The sequence below is a fragment of the Triticum dicoccoides genome, chromosome 2B (assembly GCF_002162155.2).
Source record: "Triticum dicoccoides isolate Atlit2015 ecotype Zavitan chromosome 2B, WEW_v2.0, whole genome shotgun sequence".
Classification (NCBI taxonomy): domain Eukaryota; kingdom Viridiplantae; phylum Streptophyta; class Magnoliopsida; order Poales; family Poaceae; genus Triticum; species Triticum dicoccoides.
Window position 1 is genome coordinate 351,693,076 of NC_041383.1, and position 27,090 is coordinate 351,720,165.

Sequence of the window (27,090 nt, forward strand, 5' to 3'; positions counted from 1 at the left end):
AGCGCATCTCCTGTGAACAGGAGGTAGGAGGAAACCTCCTGGTGGGTTGGGCTACCTACTGGTCCTTTGGGCCTTAGGTGTACAGTAGCTTGGTTTCTCTCATTTATTTAATTTTTCTGTTTCAGTTTATTCTCTGGTTTCTTTTATACACCACTGTTTTGCACTACTTTTAAATACCAATTGAATTTTGTTCATCATGAAACTTGTCGCTTAAATACTTCGCAATATTTTGGAAAGAAACATAAAGTTTGAGGTTAATTGGAATTGTATAAATATTTGCTTATACTGTAAAGGCTATTTTATTTGTTGTTGGACCATGTATTAATTTCCTAGGGATTTATCTGTGAGTCAAATGAAGTTTGTTTCTACATGATAATTAGCTAGTGAATATCTGCAACCCAACCAACATTTTTGTTTTATTTTTGAAGAAAACAATTTGACATGCAAATTTGAATATGAATATGAAGTTGATTTGGAACAAAGTGATGATTAGCAAAAATAATTTTGATGACTTGGCAGTCATTAGCAGGAGTTTACTGTAGCATGACTATCGGGGTGTTACAATAGGCATGCCAACAATTGGTCTATGTTTATCTTTTCCTTCAGGTTTGGCAATTCTAGAAGCTTCACCATAGAAGTAAATAACATGCCCATCAATATTATCCACTAAGAGATCTTTAACCATAGCAACACTAGGTTCAACTTTGATTTGTTCAGATGGTTTGGGTGTTCTAACATAACTTTTGTTAACCACAGTTGAAGCTTTAGCATGTTCCTTGATCCTAAAAGGAAAAGGTGGTTTTTCAATATAAGCAGTGGGAACAACTGGATCAACATTGTAAATGATAGTTTCTTCTTTAGCTTTTACATGTTCTTTAACCTCTTCTTTAATTGGTGGGTGGTATTTATACCAATTCTCCTTAGGGTGATCAACATCAGTAGCAAAAGATTCACAAAAGGAAGCTATTATCTCGGAGTCAAGTCCATATTTAGTGCTAAACTTTCAAAAAGCATCGGTATTCATAAAAGATTTAACACAATCAAGCTTAGGTTCAATACCTGACTCTTTACCTTCATCGAGTTCCCAATCTTCAGAGTTGCGTTTAATTATTTCTAAAAGATCCCAAAGGAATTCAATAGTCTTCTTCATAAAAGAACCAGTACAAGAAGTATCGAGCATGGATTGATCATTACGAGAAAGTCGAGCATAAAAATTCTGAATAATAATTTCTCTCGAGAGCTCATGTTTGGGGCATGAATATAACATTGACTTAAGCCTCCCCCAAGCTAGAGCGATACTTTCTCCTTCACGAGGCCAAAAAATATATATATAATTCCGATCACTATGAACTAGATGCATAGGATAAAATTTCTGATGAAATTCCAATTTCAAACGGTTCCAGTTCAAAGATCCAATATCATCGCATAGCCTATACCATGTCAATGCATTTCCCTTCAAAGATAAAGGGAAAACCTTCTTCTTAGCTTCATCTCCGGGCAAACCTGCAAGCCTAAATAATCCACAAATTTCGTCAACATATATCAATTGCATATCAGGATGTTCGATTCCATCTCCTGCATAAGGATTAGCTAGTAGTTGTTCTAACATACCCGAAGGAATTTCATATTCAATATTTTCAGTAGGTGCAGTAGGTTGAGGGGTGACTAATTGTGGTTTCAGACAAGTGCTCCTTGGGTGATTTTGGTAATTAATGTCAACATATCTCTTATTGGACTAATGCGTTCATCTAGTATATTTCAGATAAGCCCAACAGTGGAGTGGCATGGACAATAGGATGCGGAACCCCTTCAAGATGCTAAGGACAAAGGATTGGCTCAAGCTCAAAGCTCAGGACTCTACATTTCTATTTTAGTGATCCAAGCTCACATTGAGTCCATAGGAAAGCCAATCTATTAAAAGGGGATGAGGTGTTTCTTAATGGCCTGCTTGCTCAAAGTGCTTAGTGATATGATCCAAAGCTCTCAGCCACTTTCTCACATCCACATATGTCCCAAACCAAAAGTCAGACTCGGCCCCACCGATTTGGTCCATCCAGCGCCATCGAGTTCATTTGACATAGCCACTGCCAAAAACCCTAATCAGTTCGGTCATACCGATGGGATCTCGGTCTCACCGAGATGGGCTTGCAAACTCTCTGTTGTCTATTGCAACATTTTTGGTCCCACCGAGAAGATGTAATCGGTCACACCGAGTTTGACTGACCAACTCTCTATTTTACTTATTACCAAATCGGTCTCACCGAGTTGCGTAATCGGTCAAACCAAGATGAGGTTTTCTTACACATCGGTCCCACCGAGTTGATCATATCGGTCCCACCGAAATTGCCTAACAGTCACATATGTACTAAATCGGTCCGACCGAGTTTTCTGATTCGGTCCCACCGAGTTTGGTATAATGTGTGTAACAGTTAGATTTTGTGTGGAGGCTATATATTCCCCTCCACCCTCTCCTCATTCGCGAGGGAAGCCATCAGATCGTGCCTACACTTCCACTACCCATTTTCTAAGAGAGAGCCACCTACTCATCTGTTGAGACCAAGATATTCCAATCCAACCATATGAATCTTTATCTCTAGCCTTCCCCAAGTTGCTTTCCACTCAAATCATCTTTCCACCAAATCCAATCCTATGAGAATGAGTTGAGTGTTGGGGAGACTATCATTTGAAGCACAAGAGCAAGGAGTTCATCATCAACACTCCATATATTACCTTTTGGAGAGTGGTGTCTCCTAGATTGGTTAGGTGTCACTTTGGAGCCTCCGACAAGATTGTGGAGTGAACCAAGGAGTTTGTAAGGGCAAGGAGATTGCCTACTTCGTGAAGATCTACCCTAGTGAGGCAAGTCCTTCGTGGGCGACGACCATGGTGGGATAGACAAGGTTGCTTCTTTGTGGACCCTTCGTGGGTGGAGCCCTCCGTGGACTCGCGCAACTGTTACCTTTTGTGGGTTGAAGTCTCCAGCAACGTGGATGTACGATAGCACCACCTATCAGAACCATGACAAAAACATCCATGTCTCCAATTGCGTTTGCACACTCCAATCCCATCCCTTTACTTTCTTGCAAGTTGAATGCTTTACTTTCTGCTGCCCATATACTCTTTGCATGCTTGCTTGATTTGTATTGTGAATGGTCAAACTTGTGATTAAACTCCACCCAAACATGAAAAACTTTAAAACTATCAATTTTGTTTGTTCAGTGTCTAATCATACCCCCTCTAGACACCTCTTCTCGATCCTTTCAATTGGTATCAGAGTTTTGGTCTCCATTGCTTTGGTTTAAACACCATTGGAGGAAGATGTATGAGTCTACTTTGGGGAGTCTTAGACACAGAGTGCCTATACTTGATGGGGAGTACTTTCATGAGTGGAAAAATGATATGCTTGTGATTTTCAATGAATATCATTTGAACAAGTACATTACTAGCCCTTGTGCACCTCATGTTGATCCAAGGCATCCTACCCTTGACGAGTCAATTGACATGATTCACAATCTTAGAACTGTTAATCTTATCACTAGAGGTTTGCCTAGAAACTTGATAGGTTGCTTGCCTACTCTTAAGTGTGCCTACACCATATGGAAATTTCTTGAGGAACGATTTCCAAATTATTCCTTGCAAAATCTAGATGAAATTCTCCATAAGTCTATTGCCTTGTGTAAGATGAATTCCAATGATCCTAAGTTTGGTGATTGTCTATTTGAGCTTACAAATCTTATGCGTGCCAAAGGAGATGTTGGAATTATTAGCAATATTATTTCTGAAGCTATTAGAATTCATAAAGAAGATCATTGTCATACTCATTTATGTAATTAATCACCCTCTCTAGGAATTGATCCACCACATGAAGATGTTGAACATGGATACTATGATGAGGGTGATGATAGTGACTTTGATCTTGATGATGCAATGAGACACTTTGGTCTTATGGAAAATCCTCGAGGATACATGGCAGGAGGAAAGGAATGGGTTCTTGATAGTGGATGTACCGATCACATGACCGGAGATAAAGATATGTTTCGTGAGCTTGCTGAAAACGACGGCCCTCGAAAGTATGTCACTTTTGGTGATAACTCAAAGGGTAAGGTGGTTGGCCTCGGTAAGGTGGCCATCTCACATGATAGCTCTATACAAAATGTCATGCTCATTGAATCTCTTGGCTATAATATGCTTTCTGTTTCTAGACTAACTGACTTTGGCTTCAATGTTCTATTTACCAAAGTAGATTGCCAAGTGTTTCGCAAAGATAATCATAAAATGGTCTTTACCGGTATACGCAAAGGTGATCTATACATTGTTGATTTCACTAAAAAGGCTCAACCCAGAACTTGCTTAATTGCTAAATCCTCTAAAGGTTGGTTGTGGCATAGACGGTTAGGGCGTGTGGGCATGCGAATCCTTGACAAGCTTATTAAAGGTGATCATATCCTTGGTGTTAAAGATGTCATATTTGATAAGGATAGACTTTGCAGCGCTTGTCAAGCAGGTAAATAGGTTGGAGGAAGCCACCCCATGAAGAACATCATGACCACAAGGAGGCGGCTCGAGCTGCTTCACATGGATCTTTTCGGTCCTAATGCTTACAAAAGTCTCAGTGGAAACTCATTTGGTCTAGTTATAGTTGATGATTTTTCAAGATTTACATGGGTGTTCTTTCTCGATGATAAATCGCAGGTCCAAAAGATCTTCAAAAACTTCGCCAGGAAGGCCCAGAACTAGTTTTAAGTGATGATCAAGAAGGTTCGCAGCGACAACAAAAGGAGTTCAAGAACGCAAATGTGGACACCTTTCTTGATGAAGAAGGGATTTCACATGAGTTCTTGGCTATGTACACACCTCATCAAAATGGAGTTGTTGAGAGGAAGAACCGGACGCTCATCAAAATGGCGAGAACGATGCTTGATGAGTACAAGACGCCACTTTTGGGCGGAAGTGGTTGAGACAGCTTGTCATGCGACAAATCGCTTGTATCTTCACAAGCTACTTGGCAAGACGGCATACGAGCTCCCCGGCGGTAACTAACCCCAAGCTGGATACTTTCAAGTATTCGGCTCAAAGTGCTACATTCTTGACAAACATCGTCGTTCTAAATTTGCTCCTAAATCTCATGAAGGTTTCCTACTTGGTTATGGCTCAAATTCTCACACTTACCGTGTCTACAACAATTTCACCCGAAAGGTTGAGGAGACGGTAGATGTGAAGTTTGATGAATCTAACGGCTCGCAAATAGAGCAATTGCCAATTGATATAGGAGATAAAGATCCTTCAGAAGCAATCCAAGACTATTCTATTGGCAAGGTTCGTCCAACAGAGGTGAAGGAGAGTACCTCGTCCATCCAAGTGGAAGCTTCTACCTCACGACAAGGTGAACCAAGAGTTGATATGGAAGCATCCACAAGTGGGACACACCAAGATGAAGAAAACGAGGAAGCACACCAAGATGAACTGCCTCAACCTCCTTCTCCACCACGACGAGAGAACGAGAACGTCAACAATGATGAAGGCCAAGAAGAAGAAAAAGATGATGAAGAAGATGTTCCACCCTGATCAAAGCAAAAGCTCTCACGAGTTCGAGCAAGAGTTGCTAGAGACCATCCCGTCGAGCAAATCTACAATGATATCCAAACCGAGAGAATCACTCTCTCAAAATCTCGTTTGGCTAGGTTTTGTGAACATTATTTATTCATCTCTAGCATTGAATCTATGAAGGTTGAAGAAGCATTAGAAGATCCTGATTGGATAAACACCATGCATGAAGAACTACATAACTTTGAGAGAAACCAAGTGTGGACATTGGTCGAGAAGCCCGACAAAAACCACAACATCATCGGTACCAAATGGGTGTTTCGCAACAAGCAAGATGAAGATGGACAAGTGGTAAGAAACAAAGCACGTCTCGTTGCCCAAGGCTACACTCAAGTCGAAGGTATGGACTATGGTGAGACATATGCTCCCACTACAAAAAAATACACTTCCGTGATGATACGTGTTTGTCAAAGTAGGTCGCGTTTTTTGTCATGCATGTACATCCATGACGGTTTTATGACAGAATCAAGATAGTCATACCTATGCTGTCGTAAAAGTGTTCCATGACATTACCAAAATTATCATCACGGAAGTGTCCACTTCCATGATGATAAATCGCGCGTCACAGAAGTGCTTTCGTCAAGCATGACCGACACATGGCATCCACCATAACGGAACGCCGTTAAGCTATCGGGTTGGGTTTTGGATTCGATAACCCGTTAGCAGCCCCGACCAATGGGGATTTTCCATGTGTAAAATCATCATTGGTTGGAGGAAACATGTGTCGGCTCATCGTTGGGGCAGATGGCATCCACTCATTGGACAGAAGGCGCCTATGATACATCGACACGTGGCACGGCCCAACAGAGGCCCATTCCTGTGAAAAGGGCGAACTGTTTGACTTGGTCAAAAGGTGGCAGGCCGGCCCATGGAAAGCCTGTTAACGACATGTTCGCATATAGCCCATTTTCAGCCCGCTAACCCAAGGCCCGTTACGCCCTATCCGAATTAGGCCCAGTAGCGTCGTCTAGGCCATCCAATATGATTCTAGCCCGTTTTCACTTCTGGCCCATGTATGGCCCATGACGTCTTTTCGGCCCATATGAGGCCCTTTGTAACTCCTGGCCCATTAACGGCCCGTGGTGAAACTGGCCCGTAATGAACAATGTATCACTTTACACCCATTAACGGCCCGTGGTGAAACTAGCCCGTAATGAACAGTGTATCACTTTATACCCATTAACGGCCTGTTATTCCATTGGGCCGTTTCCAGCCCATGTTATCTTTTAGCCTTCTCAGAGCCCATTAATTCTTGGGCTCATTTCCAGCATTCGGTTACTTACGGCCCGTTACTGTCATTTTCTACTTGTGGGCCAAATTCAGCCCGTGGTTACAGTCGGCCCGTTTGTGGTCTGTTAATTCGTTGGGCCGTTTTCATAGCGTCATCAAATACGGCCTATTAACGATGGCTCGTTATGGTTTGCCCATGAACGGACGATTCCAACTCTACCCCGTTTACGGCCATAATGCGGACTGTTATTGGCCCATGTTTGGCCAATCGATCATACGGCCAGTATAAGGCCCATTGATGATACGACCCGTAGAAGGCCCATTGTTTCTATGGCCCATAGAAGGCCCATTGTTTCTACATCTTGTAGAAGGCCCACTGTTTCTACGTCCCATAGAAGGCCCACTGTTTCTGCGGCCCGTAGGAGGCCCAGTGTCACTACAGTAAATATTAGCCCATGGTTATTGTGGCCTAGTTTTAAAAAATAGGTATTGCAGCCACTAGCGAACCGCGGAAAAAGAACTACACTGACTACAAGCAAACAAATAAACAAGACACCAAGGAAATAAATAAGCAAGCAACTTATGCTAGGCTATCACGGCTATTACACATATTACATCCACTGGGCATCAAAGTTCGCCACCAGTGCAAATATAGGGAACAAAGCAGCATATAAAGTCCGCAGCAAAACAAGTCCAGAACTGAAACCACTTCACAAGAGCTCAAGAAACAATATCCTGGGTACCCATAATGCTGGCAAGATGCTTAGCAAGCTTATTAACTTTCTCTTGTTTGGCGCTTAAATCCTGTAGCGCTTGTTATTGCACAAGAAAGTACGCATCTGAATTCTGCAGGGACTTCCTTAGTCCTTCGGCTTGTTGCCGCAGCACAGCAGACTGATGCCTTTCAGCTTGTAGCTGAGACTGAAGAAGCTGAAGTGATTCAGGCAGCAATTTCGAAGAGCTTGTGCCGGCGGTACTGGCCAGTAACTCGAACACTACATCAACGCAGGACTGTGGGGTTTTCTCAGTGTCTAGAAGATCATTTTTATCACCTTTCTTGGAGACCAACAGGGTTATCTCACTATCTTGAACCTTATCTGCATTACTTTCTCTACCATTGCATAGTGGGGTGTTCTTCTCCAATATTCTGTTTGCATACTACAAGAGAAACAAGCAGACAACTCACAGGTTTAGCTTGTAGTATATGAAACTCATTTTGGTAAAATGGTTCAGTAGTAAAGTCGACAGGATAACAGCATGAAACAAACATATATCTATGTACTATGGTCACTGTATTGTCCATATCATTCTAGTTTATGTTGCCTAATCAAGATAGAGACACATTTCAACTCATATATTTTTAAGACACATCAGTATAGACAGAATATAAGTGTGAGAAACTACACAGCATTGGTAGCACTTGTAATGTGCATCACATGAGAACCTAACTGTTTATACAACTTAAACTGAAATCAACATAGAGCAGGAAGTTAGAACAGCAATCCAGCTAAAGAAATAGGTTTAAAACATACTTATTGCGCCATTGGAGTTTCAATTGGATCCTTCAAATTCGAAAGTAGTTGGTATGAGTAAATATAGTGATGCAACAACAAAGGAGTATGGACCATAGCTACGGAATCTAACTTGAGAACAGTTGCTCTTCTACTTTAAACGCGGAGTCTAGGTTAGCTATGGTGGTTTTCATGCTTTAGGCACTGCAGTATCTTTACAAACTGCTCGTGTGGGGGTACTCTGTGGTGGACATGGTACTTTGTCAACTAGAAGTGGGTTACTATCCGCTAGGGTTGCAGTTAGATGGGTTGTAGCTAGTTCTCTGCCCAACGGTGTAAGTGTGCAATCTGGAAGAGTCTCGATTATGTGTGGTGGGGCTAGTTTGTGGGCCAGTACAACCATGGTTCTATCTGCATCGACGAGTAGCACTGTCTTTTGTGAAGGACGGGGTTTTTCTCCCTTAGATACTGCCATCACCCCCTCCAATTCAAATGGCTGATAAACAAGAAAAGAAATTGAATGTACATACATTGTATGATAGACAGATGTGGTAATTCACATATATGTTGTATAACCAAACAGGACATCATGACACAATTTCACATATATGATGCCTAACTAAATAGGATAGCATGACACAGTTTCAGATATATGATCGATAACTTAACATGATATAATGGCATAATTCAACATATGATGAGTACCTAAACAGGATGACACGACAAAAACTATATGATGTCTTTCTAAAATAGGTTGGGATGAAATAATTCACATACATGTTGTCTAAGTATACAGGATGGCATGATATAATTGACATAATTGATTCATATACTAAGCAGCTGGCACTCGCATGTATGATCTCTAAACTAAGTAGATGGAATTCACTATTGTGCATATGATGTCTAAACTAAGCAATGCAAGACACCATATGCATCATATGAGAAATATAAACATTGCAACTTAGAGCATACACCTTAGGTGGGATATAGGACTAGTCATTTGTCTCAGAATCCTCCTCTGAGGAGCTCCCTGTAACCATCGATATATATGCTTCAACAGGTACCATTGCCTTCTCTGAAGACCTTGTTTTCACTCCAGATTTTTCCATAACCGGCTCAAATGGCTGATACACATGAAGAGTAGTTCAATATACACATATTGTCGACAAATGGAATACCTAATGAAAAAAAAGATGGCATGAGATAATTCATATATATGATGCTTCGCTCCATGGCGGTGCATAATTCACATATATGATAATGATACGTCTCCAACGTATCTATAATTTATGAAGCATTCATGCTATTTTATTATCTGTTTTCAATGTTATGGGCTTTATTATGCACTTTTATGTTATTTATGGGACTAACCTATTAACCGGAGGCCCATCCCATATTGTTGTTTTATTGCCTATTTCAGTATTTCGAAGAAAAGGAATATCAAACAGAGTCCAAACGGAATGAAACGTTCGGGAGCGTGATTTTTGGAATGAACATGATCCGGGATACTTGGAGTATGAGCCAGGGAAGCTTCGAGGAGGCCAGGAGATAGGAGGGCGCGCCCCCTGTCTCGTGGGCCCCTCGAGGCTCCCCCGACTGACTTCTTTCGCCTATATATTCCCATATACTCTAAAACCATCGAATACGAAGATAGATCGGGAGTTCCGCCGCCGCAAGCCTCTGTAGCCACCAAAAACCACTCGGGAGCCCATTTCGGCACCCTGCCGGAGGGGGAATCCCTCACCGGTGGCCATCTTCATCATCCCGGCGCTCTCCATGACGAGGAGGGAGTAGTTCACCCTCGGGGCTAAGGGTATGTACAAGTAGCTATGTGTTTGATCTCTCTCTCTCTCTCGTGTTCTCTCTATGGCACGATCTTGATGTATCGCAAGCTTTGCTATTATAGTTGGATCTTATGATGTTTCTCCCCCCTCTACTCTCTTGTAATGGATTGAGTTTTCCCTTTGAAATTATCTTGTCGGATTGAGTCTTTAATGATTTGGGAACACTTGCTGTATGTCTTGCCGTGCTTATCTGTGGTGACAATGGGATATCACGTGATCCACTTGATGTATGTTTTGGTGATCAACTTGCGGGTTCCGCCCATGAACCTTTGCATAGGGGTTAAATCTCCGGTAGAAACTTTGGAGCACTCTTTGAAGTACTTTGTGTTGGTTGAATAGATGAATATGAGATTGTGTGATGCATATTGTATAATGATGCCCACGGATACTTGAGGTGACAATGGAGTATCTAGGTGACATTAGGGTTTTTGTTGATTTGTTTCTTAAGGTGTTATTCTAGTACGAACTCTATGATAGATCGAACGGAAAGCATAGCTTCATGTTATTTTACTACGGACTCTTGAATACATAGAATAGAAAGGATAACTTTGAGCTGGTTTCGTACCCTACCATAATCTCTTTGTTTGTTCTCCGCTATTAGCGCTTTGGAGTGACTCTTTGTTGCATGTTGAGGGATTGTTATATGATCTATCTATGTTATTATTGTTGAGAGAACTTGCACTAGTTAAAGTATGAACCCTATGCCTTGTTTCCTACCATTGCAATACCGTTTACGCTCACTTTTATCATTAGTTACCTTGCTATTTTTATATTTTCAGATTGCAAATACTCATATCTACAATCCATATTGCACTTGTATCACCATCTCTTCGCCGAACTAGTGCACCTATACAGTTTTACCATTGTATTGGGTGTGTTGGGGACACAAGAGACTCTTTGTTATTTGGTTGCAGGGTTGTTTGGGAAAGACCATCTTTATCCTACGCCTCCTACATATTGATAAACCTTAGGTCATCCACTTGAGGGAAATTTGCTACTGTCCTACAAACCTCTGCACTTGGAAGCCCAACAACATCTACAAGAAGAAGGTTGTGTAGTAGACATCAAGCTCTTTTCTAGCGCCGTTGCCGGGGAGGTGAGTGCTCGAAGGTATATCTTTAGATCTTGCAATCGAATCTTTTTGTTTCGTGTTTTATCACTAGTTTAGTTTATAAAAGAAAACTACCAAAAAATGGAATTGAGTTTGTCTCAGACGCTTCATCTTTTTAATATCTTTCGTAAGTGTGATGAAAAGGAAAATCGTGCTCAAGTGTTAGAAGAAGAAATCTATATAATGTTTGATACTAAATTTTGGAATGATGAGCATGATTGCAATGTTGTTAGTATGAATTCCTTGAATATCCATGATGCTAATGATATGCAAAGCCACAAGCTTGGGGAAGCTATGTTTGATGAAGATGATATGTTTAGTCCCCAAGTTTTGATGAGAATATTTATTATGATGATAGCATGCATCCTATTTATGATGGTTATATTGATGAAAGTGGGTTTGGAAGAGTGTCAACTTTAGGAAGTAATGATCCCACTAATTTGGAGGATGTTGAATCTTATTGTGATGAATATGAAAGTGGATTTGGAGAGGTCATGACTTTATTTAGTGATGAATCCACTATTTCGGAAGAGGTTCCAATTGATTATGAGAACAAAGATACTATCTATGATGACTATTGTGTTGACTTGTATGCTATTAAGAATAATGATAACCATGAAACTTGTCATCATGATTTTAGTTTTCAATTGGATTATGCCTCACATGATAATTATTTTTTTGAGTTTGCTCCCACTACTATTCATGAGAAGAAATTTGCTTATGTGGAGAGTAGTAAATTTTCTATGCTTGTAGATCATGAAAAGAATGCTTTATGTGCTGGTTATATTGTTGAATTCATTCATGATGCTACTGAAAATTATTATGAGGGAGGTACATATGCTTGTAGGAATTGCAATAATATCAAGTTTCCTCTCTATGTGCTTAAAGTTTTGAAGTTATGCTTGTTTTGCCTTCCTATGCTAGTTGATTATTGTTCCCATAAGTTGTTTGCTCACAAAACCCTATGCATAGGAAGAGGGTTATACTTAAATGATCTAGTCATATGCTTCATGATGCTCTCGTTATGTTCCAATTCTTATTTTTTATGTGAGCATCATTGTCATCATCATGCCTAGCTAGAAAGGCATTAAAGAAAAGCACTTGTTGGGAGAGAACCCAATATTTACCTTTACTGTTTTTGTGTGTTCACATGATTATGCTACTGTACTAATCATGTTTTATAGCTTTTGTTTCAATAAAGTGCCAGGTAGGACCTTTAGGATAGCTTACGGTGATAGTTGTGTTGATCCTGCTGAAAATCAGAAACTTTTGCACCCAATAAATTAGTTTTGATAATTCACAGAAAAGTGCCTCTGATCTGATTCTTTTTGCTCTGGACTTTTACACAAATTTCTTAGGACTTCCTAATTTGGTAGAACTTTTGAAGTTCCAGAAGTATACGTTTGATATAGATTACTACAGGCTGTTCTGTTTTTGACAGATTCTGTTTTCTATGTGTTGTTTGCTTATTTTAATGAATCTATGAGTAGTATCGGAGTGTATGAACCATAGAGAAGTTGGAGTACAGTAGATATTACACCAATATGAATTTAGAATGAGTTCATTACAGTACCTAAGTGGTGGTTTTATTTTCTTATACTAACGGAACTTACGAGTTTTCTGTTGAGTTTTGTGTTGTGAAGTTTTCAAGTTTTGGGTAAAGATTCGATGGACTATGGAATAAGGAGTGGAAAGAGCCTAATATTGGGGATGCCCAAAGCACCCCAAGGTAATATTCAAGGACAACCAAGAGCCTAAACTTGGGGATGCCACGGAAGGCATCCCCTCCCTCGTCTTCGTTCATCGATAACTTTACTTGGAGCTATATTTTTATTCACCACATGATATGTGTTTTGCTTGGAGCGTCATTTTCTTTTGTTAGTATTTGCTTGCTGTTATTTATAATAATCTTTTGCATCTTTATTTTCAATAAAAATGTCAATGATAGCCTTTTCCATGCTTATTTTGCTAGTATACATGTTGCTGTTTGAAAACACAAAGTTTACCGCTGTTGCAAAAATTCCCTATAAAAGTCAGAGAATGATGTAATGTTGAATTATTTTTGCATAATGAGATCTAATAAATCTTCTACAGCTTAGTATTTTTCTCATAATTTTTGGAGTTAGGAAAGTATTGATACTCTTGCATTCTTTACAGACTATACTGTTTTGGCAGATTGCTGTTATGTTTGCATTGTTTGCATATGTTTGCTTGTTTAATGATTCTATTTGAGGATAGGAGTATTAAATATGAAGAGGAATTTAGTATTCACTGTTGAATAATAATTTTAGTGATTTGTTATAGTAGAAAATGATAAGGTTTTGCATTGGTTTATACTAACTTATCTCACGAGTTCTTGTTGAGTTTTATGTGAATGAATTATTTGAGAAATAGAGAAACCATGATATGAGTGGGATTAAGGAGACACAAAAGTTCAAGCTCGGAGATGCCCAAGGCACTCCAAGGTAATATTCAAGAAGTCTGAAGCATCTAAGCTTGGGGATGCCCCGTTAGGCATCCCACCTTTCTTCTTCAACAACTATCGGTTAGTATCGGTTGAGCCTAAGTTTTTGCTTCTTCACATGAGTTGTGCTATCCTTGCAATGTCATTTTTTTTATTTTGCTTGCTGTTTTAATAAAATACCAAGATCTGAAATTCTTAAATGAGAGAGAGTCTTCACATAGTTACGTAATTATTTAACTACTCATTGATCTTCACTTATATCTTGTTGGAGTAGTTTGTCATTTACTCGTGTGCTTCACTTATATCCTATGAGTAAATGGTTGAATGAGTTGAATGTCACAAATCTGAAATTATATATGTCTCATTTGCTTATCCCATGGGGAGTAATGAATTCACATCTAAGAAGTAGAGGTTGTAAATTTATTGAAGGTTAGCAAGCATTGTATTGGTTATTTGAACAATTCATGAAAGAATATTGAAGGAAAAGAGATTTCACATATAAATATACTATCTTAGACATCTTTTATAATTGTGAGCACTCATTAAGTATGACATGCTAAAGAGTTGATGTTGGACAAGGTACACAACGTAATGGGTTATGTTTTCTCACATCTCAGTTAAAGTATATTGTCATGGATCATTCAAACATGTTGAGCTTGCCTTTCCCCCTCATGCTAGCCAAAATTCCTTGCACCAAGTATAGATACTACTTGTGCTTCCAAATATCCTTAAACCCAGTTTTTGCCATGAGTGTCCACCATACCTACCTATATGCGGTATTTACCTGCCATTCCAAGTAAATTTGCATGTGCCAAACTCTAAACCTTCAAATAATAATCTGTTTTGTATGCCCGAATCGCTCATGTAGCGACTAGGGGCTGTCAGTATCTTCCATGCTAGGTGGGTTATTCTCAGGATGAGTGGACTCCGCTCATCATGCACGAGAAAAATGGCTGGTAACCGGGATGCCCAGTCCCGTGATCAAAAGATCAAAATCAAATCAAAAATAATTGCAAACAAAACTCCCCTAGGTTTGATGTTAGTTGGAGGCACCCGTTGTTTCGGGCAAGCCATGGATTAATGATTGTTGGTGGAGGGGGAGTAAAAACTTTTACCATTCTGTTTGAGAACCGCCTATAATGTAGTATGGAAGATATTGGGAACTCTTGGTTGTTATGTTGACAATGAGATCATACCTCTCAAAATTATTTATCTCTATTTCAAAATCGAGCTCTGGCACCTCTGCAAATCCTTGCTTCCCTCTGCGAAGGGCCTATCTTTTACTTTTATGCAAGAGTCAAGGTGATCTTCCCCTTTCCCTTTTTCATTTTATCCTTTGGCAAGCACCTCGGGTTGGAAAGATCCTAATATATATATCCAATTGGATGTAAGTTAGCATGAACTATTATTGTTGACATCACCCAAAGGTGAATACGTTGGGAAGCAACACTATAAGCCCCTATCTTTCTCAGTGTCCGATTAAAACTCCATAACCATTAGTATTGCGTGAGTGTTACTAATTGTTGAAGACTATATGATAGTTGAGTATGTGAAGTTTGCTAAATCAAAGCTCTGACATAGACCCTTCCCGAAAATAAGATGGATTGTAATTGTTTGATGACTGAGAATGAAGTTTTCTAGTTTTCAAGAAAGTTTATGGTCTATGCTTTAACATGTGAATAGCTTGTTACTTGATATTGAGAAGTTTTATGAACTACTGTTATGACATATAATCATGCTAGAAAAGGTGATTGAAATTATCGTTGATCAAACTTGTGCACCGGGTAGCATTCACACTTCATAAATTCTTTCTTTTATCATTTACCTACTCGAGGACGAGCAGGAATTAAGCTTGGGGATGCTGATACGTCTCCAACGTATCTATAATTTATGAAGCATTCATGCTATTTTAATATCTATTTTTGAATGTTTATGGGCTTTATTATGCACTTTTATATCATTTTTCGCACTAACCTATTAACCGGAGGCCCAGCCCATATTGCTGTTTTATTGCCTATTTCAGTATTTCGAAGAAAAGGAAGATCAAATGGAGTCCAAACGGAATGAAACCTTCGGGAGCGCGATTTTTGGAACGAACATGATCCGGGAGACTTGGAGTACAAGCCAAGGAAGCTTCGAGAAGGCCAGGAGATAGGAGGGCGCGCCCACCCCCTGGGTGCGCCCCCCTATCTCGTGGGCCCCTCGAGGCTCCCCAGACTGACTTCTTTCGCCTATATATTCCCATATACCCTAAAACCATCAAATACGAAGATAGATCGGGAGTTCCGCCGCCGCAAGCCTCTGTAGCTACCAAAAACCTCTCGAGAGCCCGTTCCGGCACCTTGCCGGAGGGGGAATCCCTCATCGGTGGCCATCTTCATCATCCCGGCGCTCTCCATGACGAGGAGGGAGTAGTTCACCCTCGGGGCTGAGGGTATGTACCAGTAGCTATGTGTTTGATCGCTCTCTCTCTCTCGTGTTCTCTCTATGGCACGATCTTGATGTATTGCGAGCTTTGCTATTATAGTTGGATCTTATGATGTTTCTCCCCCCTCTACTCTCTTGTAATGGATTGAGTTTTCCCTTTGAAGTTATCTTGTCCGATTGAGTCTTTAATGATTTGAGAACACTTGATGTATGTCTTGCCGTGCTTATCTGTGGTGACAATGGGATATCACGTGATCCACTTGATGTATGTTTTGGTGATCAACTTGCGGGTTCCGCCCATGAACCTTTGCATAGGGGTTGGCACACGTTTTCGTCTTGACTCTCCGGTAGAAACTTTCGGGCACTCTTTGAAGTACTTTGTGTTGGTTGAATAGATGAATCTAAGATTGTGTGATGCATATCGTATAATCATGCCCACGCATACTTGAGGTGACAATGGAGTATCTAGGTGACATTAGGGTTTTGGTTGATTTGTGTCTTAAGGTGTTGTTCTAGTATGAACTCTATGATAGATTGAACGGAAAGAATAGCTTCATGTTATTTTACTACAGACTCTTGAATAGATAGAACAGAAAGGATAACTTTGAGGTGGTTTTGTACCCTACCATAATCTCTTCTTTTGTTCTCCACTATTAGCACTTTGGAGTGACTCTTTGTTGCATGTTGAGGGATTATTATATGATCTATCTATGTTATTATTGTTGAGAGAACTTGCACTAGTGAAAGTATGAACCCTGTGCCTTGTTTCCTACCATTGCAATACCGTTTACGCTCAATTTTATCATTATTTACCTTGCTGTTTTTATATTTTAAGATTACAAATACTCATATCTACCATCCATATTGCACTTGTATCACCATCCCTTCGTCGAACTAGTGCACCTATACAATTTACCATTGTATTGGATGTGTTGGGGACACAAGAGACTCTTTGTTATTTGGTTGCAGGGTTGTTTGAGAGAGACCATCTTCATCTTATGCCTCCTACGGATTGATAAACCTTAGGTCATCCACTTGAGGGAAATTTTCTACCGTCCTACAAACCTCTGCACTTGGAGGCCGAACAACATCTACAAGAAGAAGGTTGTGTAGTAGACATAAGATAACCGGCTGAAAAACATGACATTGCATAATTCACATATCTGATATAGAAAGAAAATAGGAGGCATTCACACAAAGCATGTCTAATCTAAGCAGATGGCATGGCAATGCAAGACACCATATGCATGATATGAGCAATATAACCCAGCCAAGTTAGAGCATGCACCTCGGGTGGGGGGGGATATGATTGGTCATCTATCTCTGAATCCTCCTTTGAGGAGCTATTTGTAACCGGCAAGAAATATGCATTGACAGGTAGCACTGACTGCTCAGAAGACCTTGTTTTCACTCCAAATTTTCCCATGACCGACTCAAATGGCTGATGCACACGAAGAGTAGATGAATGTACAAACATTGTTGACAAATGGAATACATTATGGAAAAAAATATGGAACGATACAATTCACATATACGATGACTGGCTAAACAGGATGGCATTGCATGATTCACGTATATGATGCCTGGCTAAAGAAGATGGCATTGCATAATTCCCATATACTCCCTCCGTTCCTAAATATTTGTCATTTTAGAGATTTCAAATGGACTACCACATACGGATGCATATAGACATATTTTTAGAGTGTAGATTCACTCATTTTGTTCCGTATGTAGTCACTTGTTGAAATATCTAAAAAGACAAATATTTAGGAATGGTGGGAGTATGATATAGAAACCAAACATGTGGCATTCACACGAAGCAAAACTAAATTAAGCTGATGACATATAAGATGTATAATGTAAGCAATGCGACGCGCCATATGCATGATATGACCAACATCAGCATGCCAAGTTAGAGCAAACACCTCAGGTGGTAAATATGCATGGTCGGCTCCTTCTGAATCCCCATCTGAACAGTTATCTTCCTCTGGAATACAATCTGGAAATGCAGGAGGGGGGCGGGGTCCACTTCACCCACCATGGAGTGGCGTCTGCATGACATTATATTCCCACGCAACGGTCTTCTCTTTTTCTCTACATGTTCAGTACGATTGTGTACAATATCTGACATGCATAATAAAAAATAATTAGATTTTGTAAGGCCTAAGGGGTGCATGCAAAAATCAAGACTGATGGTAGAAAACGAGTGGATGGATCCAAAACTAATGATAGCAGGTAGAATATAGCTTCAGTTTAAAAAGATAGACAATGGATCATCTATTATTTGTTGCCCACCCAATATGAACCACATAGAAGACCCCAGATGAACCAGATAGTAGACAGATACTATTCGTTGCTGGCTCGATATGAGACCCATGAGCATTTCAAAACTCAAGTTTGAACGATAAAGTGGCAGGTAATAATAACCGATGTATAATGTAAGCAAACACGAAAGACTGCGACCTCTCTTCCGAAACTGTGTAGTCCTTAGGTTCATCTGCTCAGTCAATGATGGTAATGCAGTTGGTCTGGCTGGCGGCAATGGGGAAGATGATCTGAGGTGGCGAAAGAAAGTCTACAGGGGGATCTCTGCTGCAGTGAACGCTTCTGTCGATGGTGCACCTCAGGTGGGGTGGATGACGGCACGGCAGGAGCAGGACATAACACACAGAGTTTTCTTTGATGCCTATCTGAAATTGAAGTAAATCTATAAGGGCTATTTAGAATTGGAGGATTCTATAAACGCAGGGACAGGAAAAAGACATGAATTGGATAGGAATGCACGTGCAAAACAGAATATTTGGAAACATAGGATTTCAGTCAACCTGAGTGTTTGGTTCACATGAATTGGAAGAACACATGAATGGAGAAACGTGGTCATATTAAAGTCAAACCACGTGAAAATGAAAAAATAAGAAGCTTATTATGCCAGCAATGCAATTAGTTATGTTCTTCATGCATATTAATTTGAAAAGGATGCCCAAGTGAATAAAATTCCTATGTTTTTTCTTCGAGAGAGACACCAAAGGAAAAAAATCCTCCAGTTTTGCTTTGCTCCACTCCTTCTAACAGATATGCACGAATAGTAGCTCCATAGCAAAGGATCCCTAAGGGATCGACATGAATGCAGAGTAACAAAGTGATGCGATGAGTGTAGAACCTCTTTGGCATAGCCTTGTGGACCTCAGCATCATTGGGTTGGACGTGGAGGATGGTGATGATGCTGGTGTGACTGTCGGAGGCGGGGAAGAAGATCCGAGGCCTTTGGAAACGGCGCCGAGGATACTGCTCCACTGTGATGGACGGTTCCGTCGTTGGAGTAGCTCCGGTGAGGTGTACGGCGACGAGGCTGAAGCAGGACAAGACAACAACGTTAATATGAAGTGGGACCCTAATATCATCTACAATAGGTGATGTAAAATACATCACCAAAAAGTGCTAGATGTAAAACGCATCAGCCGCGCCACGGCCGCTCTAACAGATGTTCTAAGTACTGTTCATTCTGAAATTAACTGAAGAAAATGAACTTTACAGTCGAAACTGAATTTTACTATCGAAACTAATTGAACTAGTAGCAAAGAATTGCAATAGATGTTTATGGCGTTCGAGCACTAGTAGCAGAGAAGCAGTGATCTAAATCAGCAGACGCTCGAGTAGGGAACGCACTAGCAGAGAGCAAGTCGTGCAGTAGCACCGTGAGCGAGTGCTAAAGCAGCAACTCCTGTAGCTGCCGGAGGTTGTGCAGCAGCAGAAGCAGCATGAACGAAAGCAAGAGCAGTGCAGCAGCGCGACCAACAGCAAGAATAGAGCCGTATCTCGAGAGAGAGTCGAAGCAGCTGCAGCTAGTGCCGTTGTGGAAGTCGCCACCAAGGAAGCAACGACATGGGGGAGAGACATCGTGGATGATGTGGCCAGCGACGGCGACGTGATGGAGACCCGCCATGTCTGCTCGGTATCGAGCACCGACAGCCCCGTGAGATTGAATGAAAGATAAAAAACAATGGTGACTGTAGATCCTCCTTGGTGGCGCCGAGTTGGCCTCGGCTTCATCAGAGGAATTGGTGAGGGTGTTGCAGTTCCAGTGGGGCAGATCAAGACGGCGTTGTGGGGATTGAGGTCGCACGATAGACGAGGCAAAGGTCGGGGCAGCTCCTTGGAGGTGGAGAATGGGGCGGCTGATCCGGCGGGACGACGAGATCGACAACGGATCCTCATCCGATGCGGTGGATGAGGGATGGCGAGCTGTTGCGTTGGACGACGTAGTCGGGGAAGAGTCTCCGGCTGGGCGGCGGTCGGGAAGCTGACGGAGGAGCGTGGGGTTTTGCGGGTTTTGGTGGCCTCGATGTACGTATGGGGGTGGCAAAGGAGGAGGGGGGAGCCAAGCTTAGGGACGCGGTTGTCTGAAATGTAGGGTAAGTTACCAGTGTACCCCACCGGTTTTGACACCGTGACGTGGAGCTTCATTTCCGGCTGAGGGGTAGAATGGGGATTTCGCATGTGTGGGCTGCGGGACCGATTTCGGATGAGGAGGGAGTTCTCGCATGCGTCGAAATTTCGGGATAACAAGGTGCAACGCGGGTTGAAGTGGCGGGAGTTTCAAAGCAAGTGAGACAAAAGATACTTGAGCTTGATAATTTCGGGATAACAAGATGCGGATTCCTTGTTCGGCAGAATAAACTTAACGTGTAAAAAAACAATTCATACAATACACAAGAGAGTCATGTCCCGTTTTACTATATTGCTATAGATGCCATTGAAAAAACTACAAGAAAAATGTAAAAAAATCAGGAGAACAAGATTACCCTACACAGTACCAAATTGATTCGCACTTCCCTCAACAACAACAAAAAACAAATCAATTCCCACCAAAATAAAGAGTAATGTCCCTTTTTATATGATTACAAATGCCAGGATCTCGAATTTCAATTTTTGAATCCACATTATGTTGAATTCGAATATATCGTTAGGTGACTTTGCGGTTTATAATTGATGTAGTCGTACATTTTGATCTTCCATCATATATGAACATTGTACTCCACCATGTAAACATATATATTGTCGTCTACCATATGGACTAAATTTGAATCAATTTTCCTTATTTGAATACGATTTTTTTCAAGTTATACAATAATTTAAATATTATCTTGATAACAGAAAACATGCATATAGCAGTAATCATATTTCACGATGAACTACATGTACCATACGCTCTCTAATTCAAATATTTGTATCCATTTTATGTTGAATTCAAATCATAGTACATTATTGGTCTAGGTAGCAAGATGTTCGGGATAATCTAAACCTTGTTTTCATATGTATAATTTTTGGTTGAATTGGGAAAGTTTTGGTATAAGCTTCTTGCAAAACCAGAGATTCTCTCAACAAGCCTCGTGGTTCCGAGAGGGAAGGTGTCACCTTTGTGTGCGAAACGATATACGCTGCCTCCCCCCCTGATTTTCTTTACAGAGGCAACATAGAACTATATGAGTGCCCTGTTAAATTTTGGAATTATTTCGGGTTTGTTTGGCCTTTTTATACATTAATTCAGTTTTTGGACTTTTAATGTGCATAATCTAAATACGAACTGCATGCACATGCTCCGGTGCACCAAAGTTGGTTGAAAAATCACATGTGTGTCCTTGGTTGAATTTCTTGTTCCCATGGAAGAAATGAGAATGAAATTCAAACATCTGGGCGTCGTGACTTGGCCGAGAACATCGAGAAACTTAGATTTTAAATTCATGTAAGTCCAAAACTCGCCTGGAAATCATGAAACTTGGCATGGTGTCATGTCATGGCACTAACATGTTGTGGTAAAAAATTGGGCCGATTTGGAAGCTCGTGGTTCTAAGAGGGAACGTGCCACCTTTGAGTGTGAAACGATATACGCTGCCCCCCTTGAGTTTCTTAACAAAGGCAACATAGAACTACATGAGTGCACTGTTAAAATTTGGAATTATTCTGGGTTTGTTTGTCGTTTTTATACATTAATTGAGTTTCTGGTCATTTAATGTGCATAAGTCAAATTTGAACTACAAGCACATGCTCTCGTGCACCAAAGTTGATTGAAAAATCACATTTGTGTCCTCGGGTGAATTTCTAGGTCCCATGCAAGAAATGAGAATAAAATTCAAACATCCAGGCATCGTGGCTCGGCCGAGAACATTGAGAAACTTGGTTTTAAAATTCTTGCAAATCCAAAACATGTGTCAAAATCATGAATCTTGGTATGGGTGTCATGTCATGGTACTACCATGCTGTGCTAAAAAATTGGCCGAATAGGAACAGATTTTGGTATAAGCTTCTTGCAAACCGAAGCTTCTCTCAAGAAGGCTCGTGGTTCTGAGAGGGAATGTGCCACCTTTGAGTGCGAAATGATATACGCTGTCCCCCCTTGAGTTTATTTACAAAGGCAACATAGAACTACATGAGTGCCCTGTTAAATTTTGGAATTATTCCGGCTTCGTTTGGCCTTATTTACACATTAGTTGAGTTTTTGGTCATTTAATGTGCATAATTCAAATTTGAACTACAAGCACATGCTCCCGTGCACCAAAGTTGGTTGAAAAATCACATTCGTGTCCTCGGGTGAATTTCTAGGTCCCATGCAAAAAATGAGAATAAAATTCAAACATTCAGGCATCGTGGCTCGGTCGAGAACATTGAGAAACTTGGTTTTAAAATCATGAAACTTGCCATGGTGTCATGTCATGGTAGTACCATGTCGTGGTAAAAATTTTTGGCCGAATAGGAACAAATTTTGGTATAAGCTTCTTGCAAATCGGAGCTTCTCTCAGGAAGGCTTGTGGTTCTGGGAGGGAACGTGTCACCTTTGTGTGCATAATTCAAATTTGAAATACAAGCACATGTTCCAGTGCACCAAAGTTGGTTGAAAAATCACATGTGTGTCCTCGGGTAAATTTCTAGGTTCCATGCAAGAAATGGGAATGAAATTCAAAATTCTGGGCGTCGTGGCTGGGCTGGAAACATTGAGAAACTTAGTTTTTTAATTCCTATAAATCCAAAACACGCATGAAAATAATGAAACTTGGCTTGGTGCCATGACATGGCACCAACATGCTGTGGTAATTTTACAGTCAGATTTGCGAAGGCGCACACATTAACAATCAACAAAGTCATTTTGGTACAAGTGCTGTCATGTTAGAATCGGAAACACAAGTATTATTGAAACCGTGGACGTTCTATTTACTACCATTTATGTGTTGACACGCGTCCCCATTTTTTATTAGCTACGAGGCGCCGTGCAGGGTAGCTATTTGAGTACGAGAGGCATGCGATCAGACCCCTGCGCGTGCTTATCGGGAGGAGAGCCCTTTGATCTCCATCCGCCATCCACCTCTCTCCCAAGGTCTCCATTAATGGCGCCCGAGCCTCTGTTTAATGGCGTGGCTATGTCTCACTCGACTGAGATTTAAGAGAGAAAAAAGAAAATCTGAAAGCACGGATCTTGATGTAAGATCTGACGGAGCTATATAGCATCTACTACGACTTATAGCAAGACTGATGAATATATAAGGACGATTAATTGTCTTACATAATTAGAAAGATAATTTAAAAAGCCACATGCGGCTACGCCCGAAATACACAAGGGAAAAAGAAGGAAGACAAGGATCTGGCTCCCTGAGCTCTACTTTCTTGATGCGTTGTTGCAGGCCGCGGGAACTAGTCTCCGTGGCGAGCGACGATGAGCTCTTTCGTGTCCTCAGGACGTTGCTTGAGAACATCCATGGATTCCTCCACCAGCCTTTGGCACTCGTTGCGGAGCATGTCATTCTCGTCCATAAGTTTCTTGACGATGACGCCGGTCCTCTTCAATAAGGCACTGGTCTCCTCCTGCTAGTCTGCACTTCGGACAATCTTCGCCCTCAGCAGGTCGCGCTCGGCCCGGAGCCTCTCATTGCCCTCCCTTAGTTGCCAGATGACGTCGGTAGCCTGTTCAAACGAGGCTTTCATGTCGTCCTGCAACCTCGCCTAGCCGGAGATCTGATCCATCTGGCTATGGACGATCGTATGCATGCGCCTGTAACAGTCGTCGCCTGCCCATGAGATATTTTCCTAGGACGCCACAGTGTGGCGGGACATCTCTTCTGCATTCGCGGCACAGCGGGACATCTCTGCTGCTTTCGCGGCACGACCGGACCAGTCTGCTGCATCGATGGCGCAGCGGGACCTCCGTGCTGCTTCAGCGGCACGCCGGGACCTCTGTGCTGCTACTTCCGCGCGGTGGGACATGTCGGTTGCTTTCGCAGCGAGGCGGGACATCTCTCGTGCTTCTGCTTCCATGCTCGCCTCTCCCTGGTGGCAATCTCTCGACCCAGAACTCACACTGGCCATGGCACACGCAAGAGAAGGATGCTGAATGACTTGTTGGTTTTTGTGGATGAGGAGTTGAGGAGGAATGTGCGGTCATCTTGGCATACTAGTATTTATAACCGAGTACTAATACGCTCCTAAGTGGGAAACCGTTTAGGTTGTGATCGGTGTGAACAGGTTCGCGATTCAATATAGCATGGTACTAATATGCTCCTAATTTGTAAACCGTTTAGGTTGTGATTGGTGTGAACAGGTTTGCAATTCAATATAGCGTGGAGTAATTTGGAATGTGACGATACGCAAGCTCAAAATTTATTGACGGTTCTAGTTTCGAAGTGCGGCACTATTCTCGGATGGTGTTACGTGGGCACGTGTTCTCGGTCGTGGTGTAGCATATGCCATGGTACTCCCTCCTTTCCGGTTTATAGGGCTTAATTCAAAAATCTCACCAACCAAGGTAGATGGTGAGTGGTGGAATATTTTTTGTAGTTTGCAAAAGCACCTAATTAATGCTCTAGTTTTCCTCAAAAAATTATGTTTATCAATGCATTAATTGCAATGCATGCATGCATAAAGTACATGCATTGGTTAATTTTCTCTTAATACTTGCATGCAATGATTTAATGCACCTTGGAATCTGAACATGTGATGGGGAACAACCAAATTGAGCCTTATAAAATGGAAACTAAAATTTTGAGATAAGCCCTATAAACCGGAAAGGAGGGAGTAGTTCTTTTTCTACTGCTGTGTACGTGCAATAACTGGCACCATCCTATACATAACTTACGGTTAATGGGGCGTTCGGCAGGAATAGCCGCGGGGCAAGCTATAGGCTAGTCTTTTTTTCAGACGCATTAAACCTATCTCTCGGGACTTCTCGCACGCACCATCGTGCCACCCACAAAAACTTGTACTCTGAGTTTAGTACATTATACAGGAAGAGAAGAGGTGCACGCACGCACTCGTCCTCTCACACACGCGTCTGTTTTTTCTCGAAAAGGAGGATGATGACCCCCGGCCTCTGCATATGGGAGTCACACACGCATCTGTAGCTACGAATTGTAGTGTTCTCAACCATTCGATTGGCTCTATCATGGATGTACCTATACACTAAAACATGTCTAGATACATCTATATTTTGACAAATGGAAGGCATGTATTGTGGAACGGAAGGAGTGCTTGTCAACAAAATGGATAAAAAGGGACGTATCTAGAACTAAAATACATCTACATACATCTCATTTTATCCATTTTGATGACAAGTAGTACTTCTTACCCAAAGGAACTTTATATTCAACAGACACAAAATATTCGTCCAACTGTCGAAAATTACTGATCTGATGTCGAAGTAATTGCTGCATCACCACCAAAATCCACCATTTCTTAAGCTAAAGTAGACCGAGGTAATCCCTATATTAGCATATTACTAAGATAAACAGAAGGCACTATAGAAACATTTAGGACGTGAGCTTGTCAATCTGAATGTGGTGGGACACCAGCTTAGCCCCGGCCAGTAGCTTGGGCGGAACAATGAAGAAGGTCAGCTCCTGCACGTTGACGTCGCCGGGATCCTTGCTGCTTGTCACCTCCATTTCAACCTTGACGGCGTCGGTCGTGCCTTTAGGCTCCCCCGGCGGGCCGTTCGCCCATAGCTTGGCCATGTAGTGCGGCAGTGGGGACGCCCCCCTCTGATGCAGACGACCGACACGGCGATAGGTGCGCCGATGTTGAGCACGCCACCGACCAAGAAAAAGCGCGGCCGTCCTCCTCCGCGAACAGCAAGAGTCGTGGCTCCGACAGTGGCACTTGCATCTGGAGCACCTTGCCGTACTGAATCCTGTGCACGGGCATGGGGTGCGCGGTGCTGATGTGGTCGTAGAGCACTGGCGGCGGGCCTTTGTAGCCGCAGACGGGCACGGGGCATTTGCAGGGCGCGAGTGGACAAATGCTCTGGTGATTGCCAAGCTTGTGGTAAGTGACGTAGAGCCCATAACCTTCGAGCGGGCACACCACCCTCACCGACGAAAGGACGGCGTCCACCGTTGTGTTCCGCATGTCGAAGCCACTGCCATGCTCGCACTTTTGGCACTGCCGCTGGTTCCCGGGGCGCTCGAAGCTGCAGTCCGCGCAGGCCAGGTGCCCTCCCTTGCACTGCAGAAATCAATCGAACAACACATCAATCAAGAAACTTGCACCTTTCTCAATCAGCCAAACGGATGAGGTGTATTCGAACCTCATACACTGGAGGCGTTAAGGGGCAGAGGCACAAGAGGCAGTGGAGCATGGTGAGGTCCATCGAGACCTTAGAGAGCTCCAGCGTCGGGTCTTGTTCGGTCTGCATGATCTCGCCCTCCTCGTGCACAACCATCTCTCGCTTGGGCCGAGGAATTACAAAGCTTTACCGTCACATATTTTATACTACTTCAAGGTGCATTAAATCAACACATGCAAGTATCAAAAGGAGAGTCATGACATGCATGCATGCGTTGTAATTACTGCATCAGTAAACACAAATTATTGAAATATATCGAGTGCAGTGCTTTGATGTGTTGCGTCAACTCATAC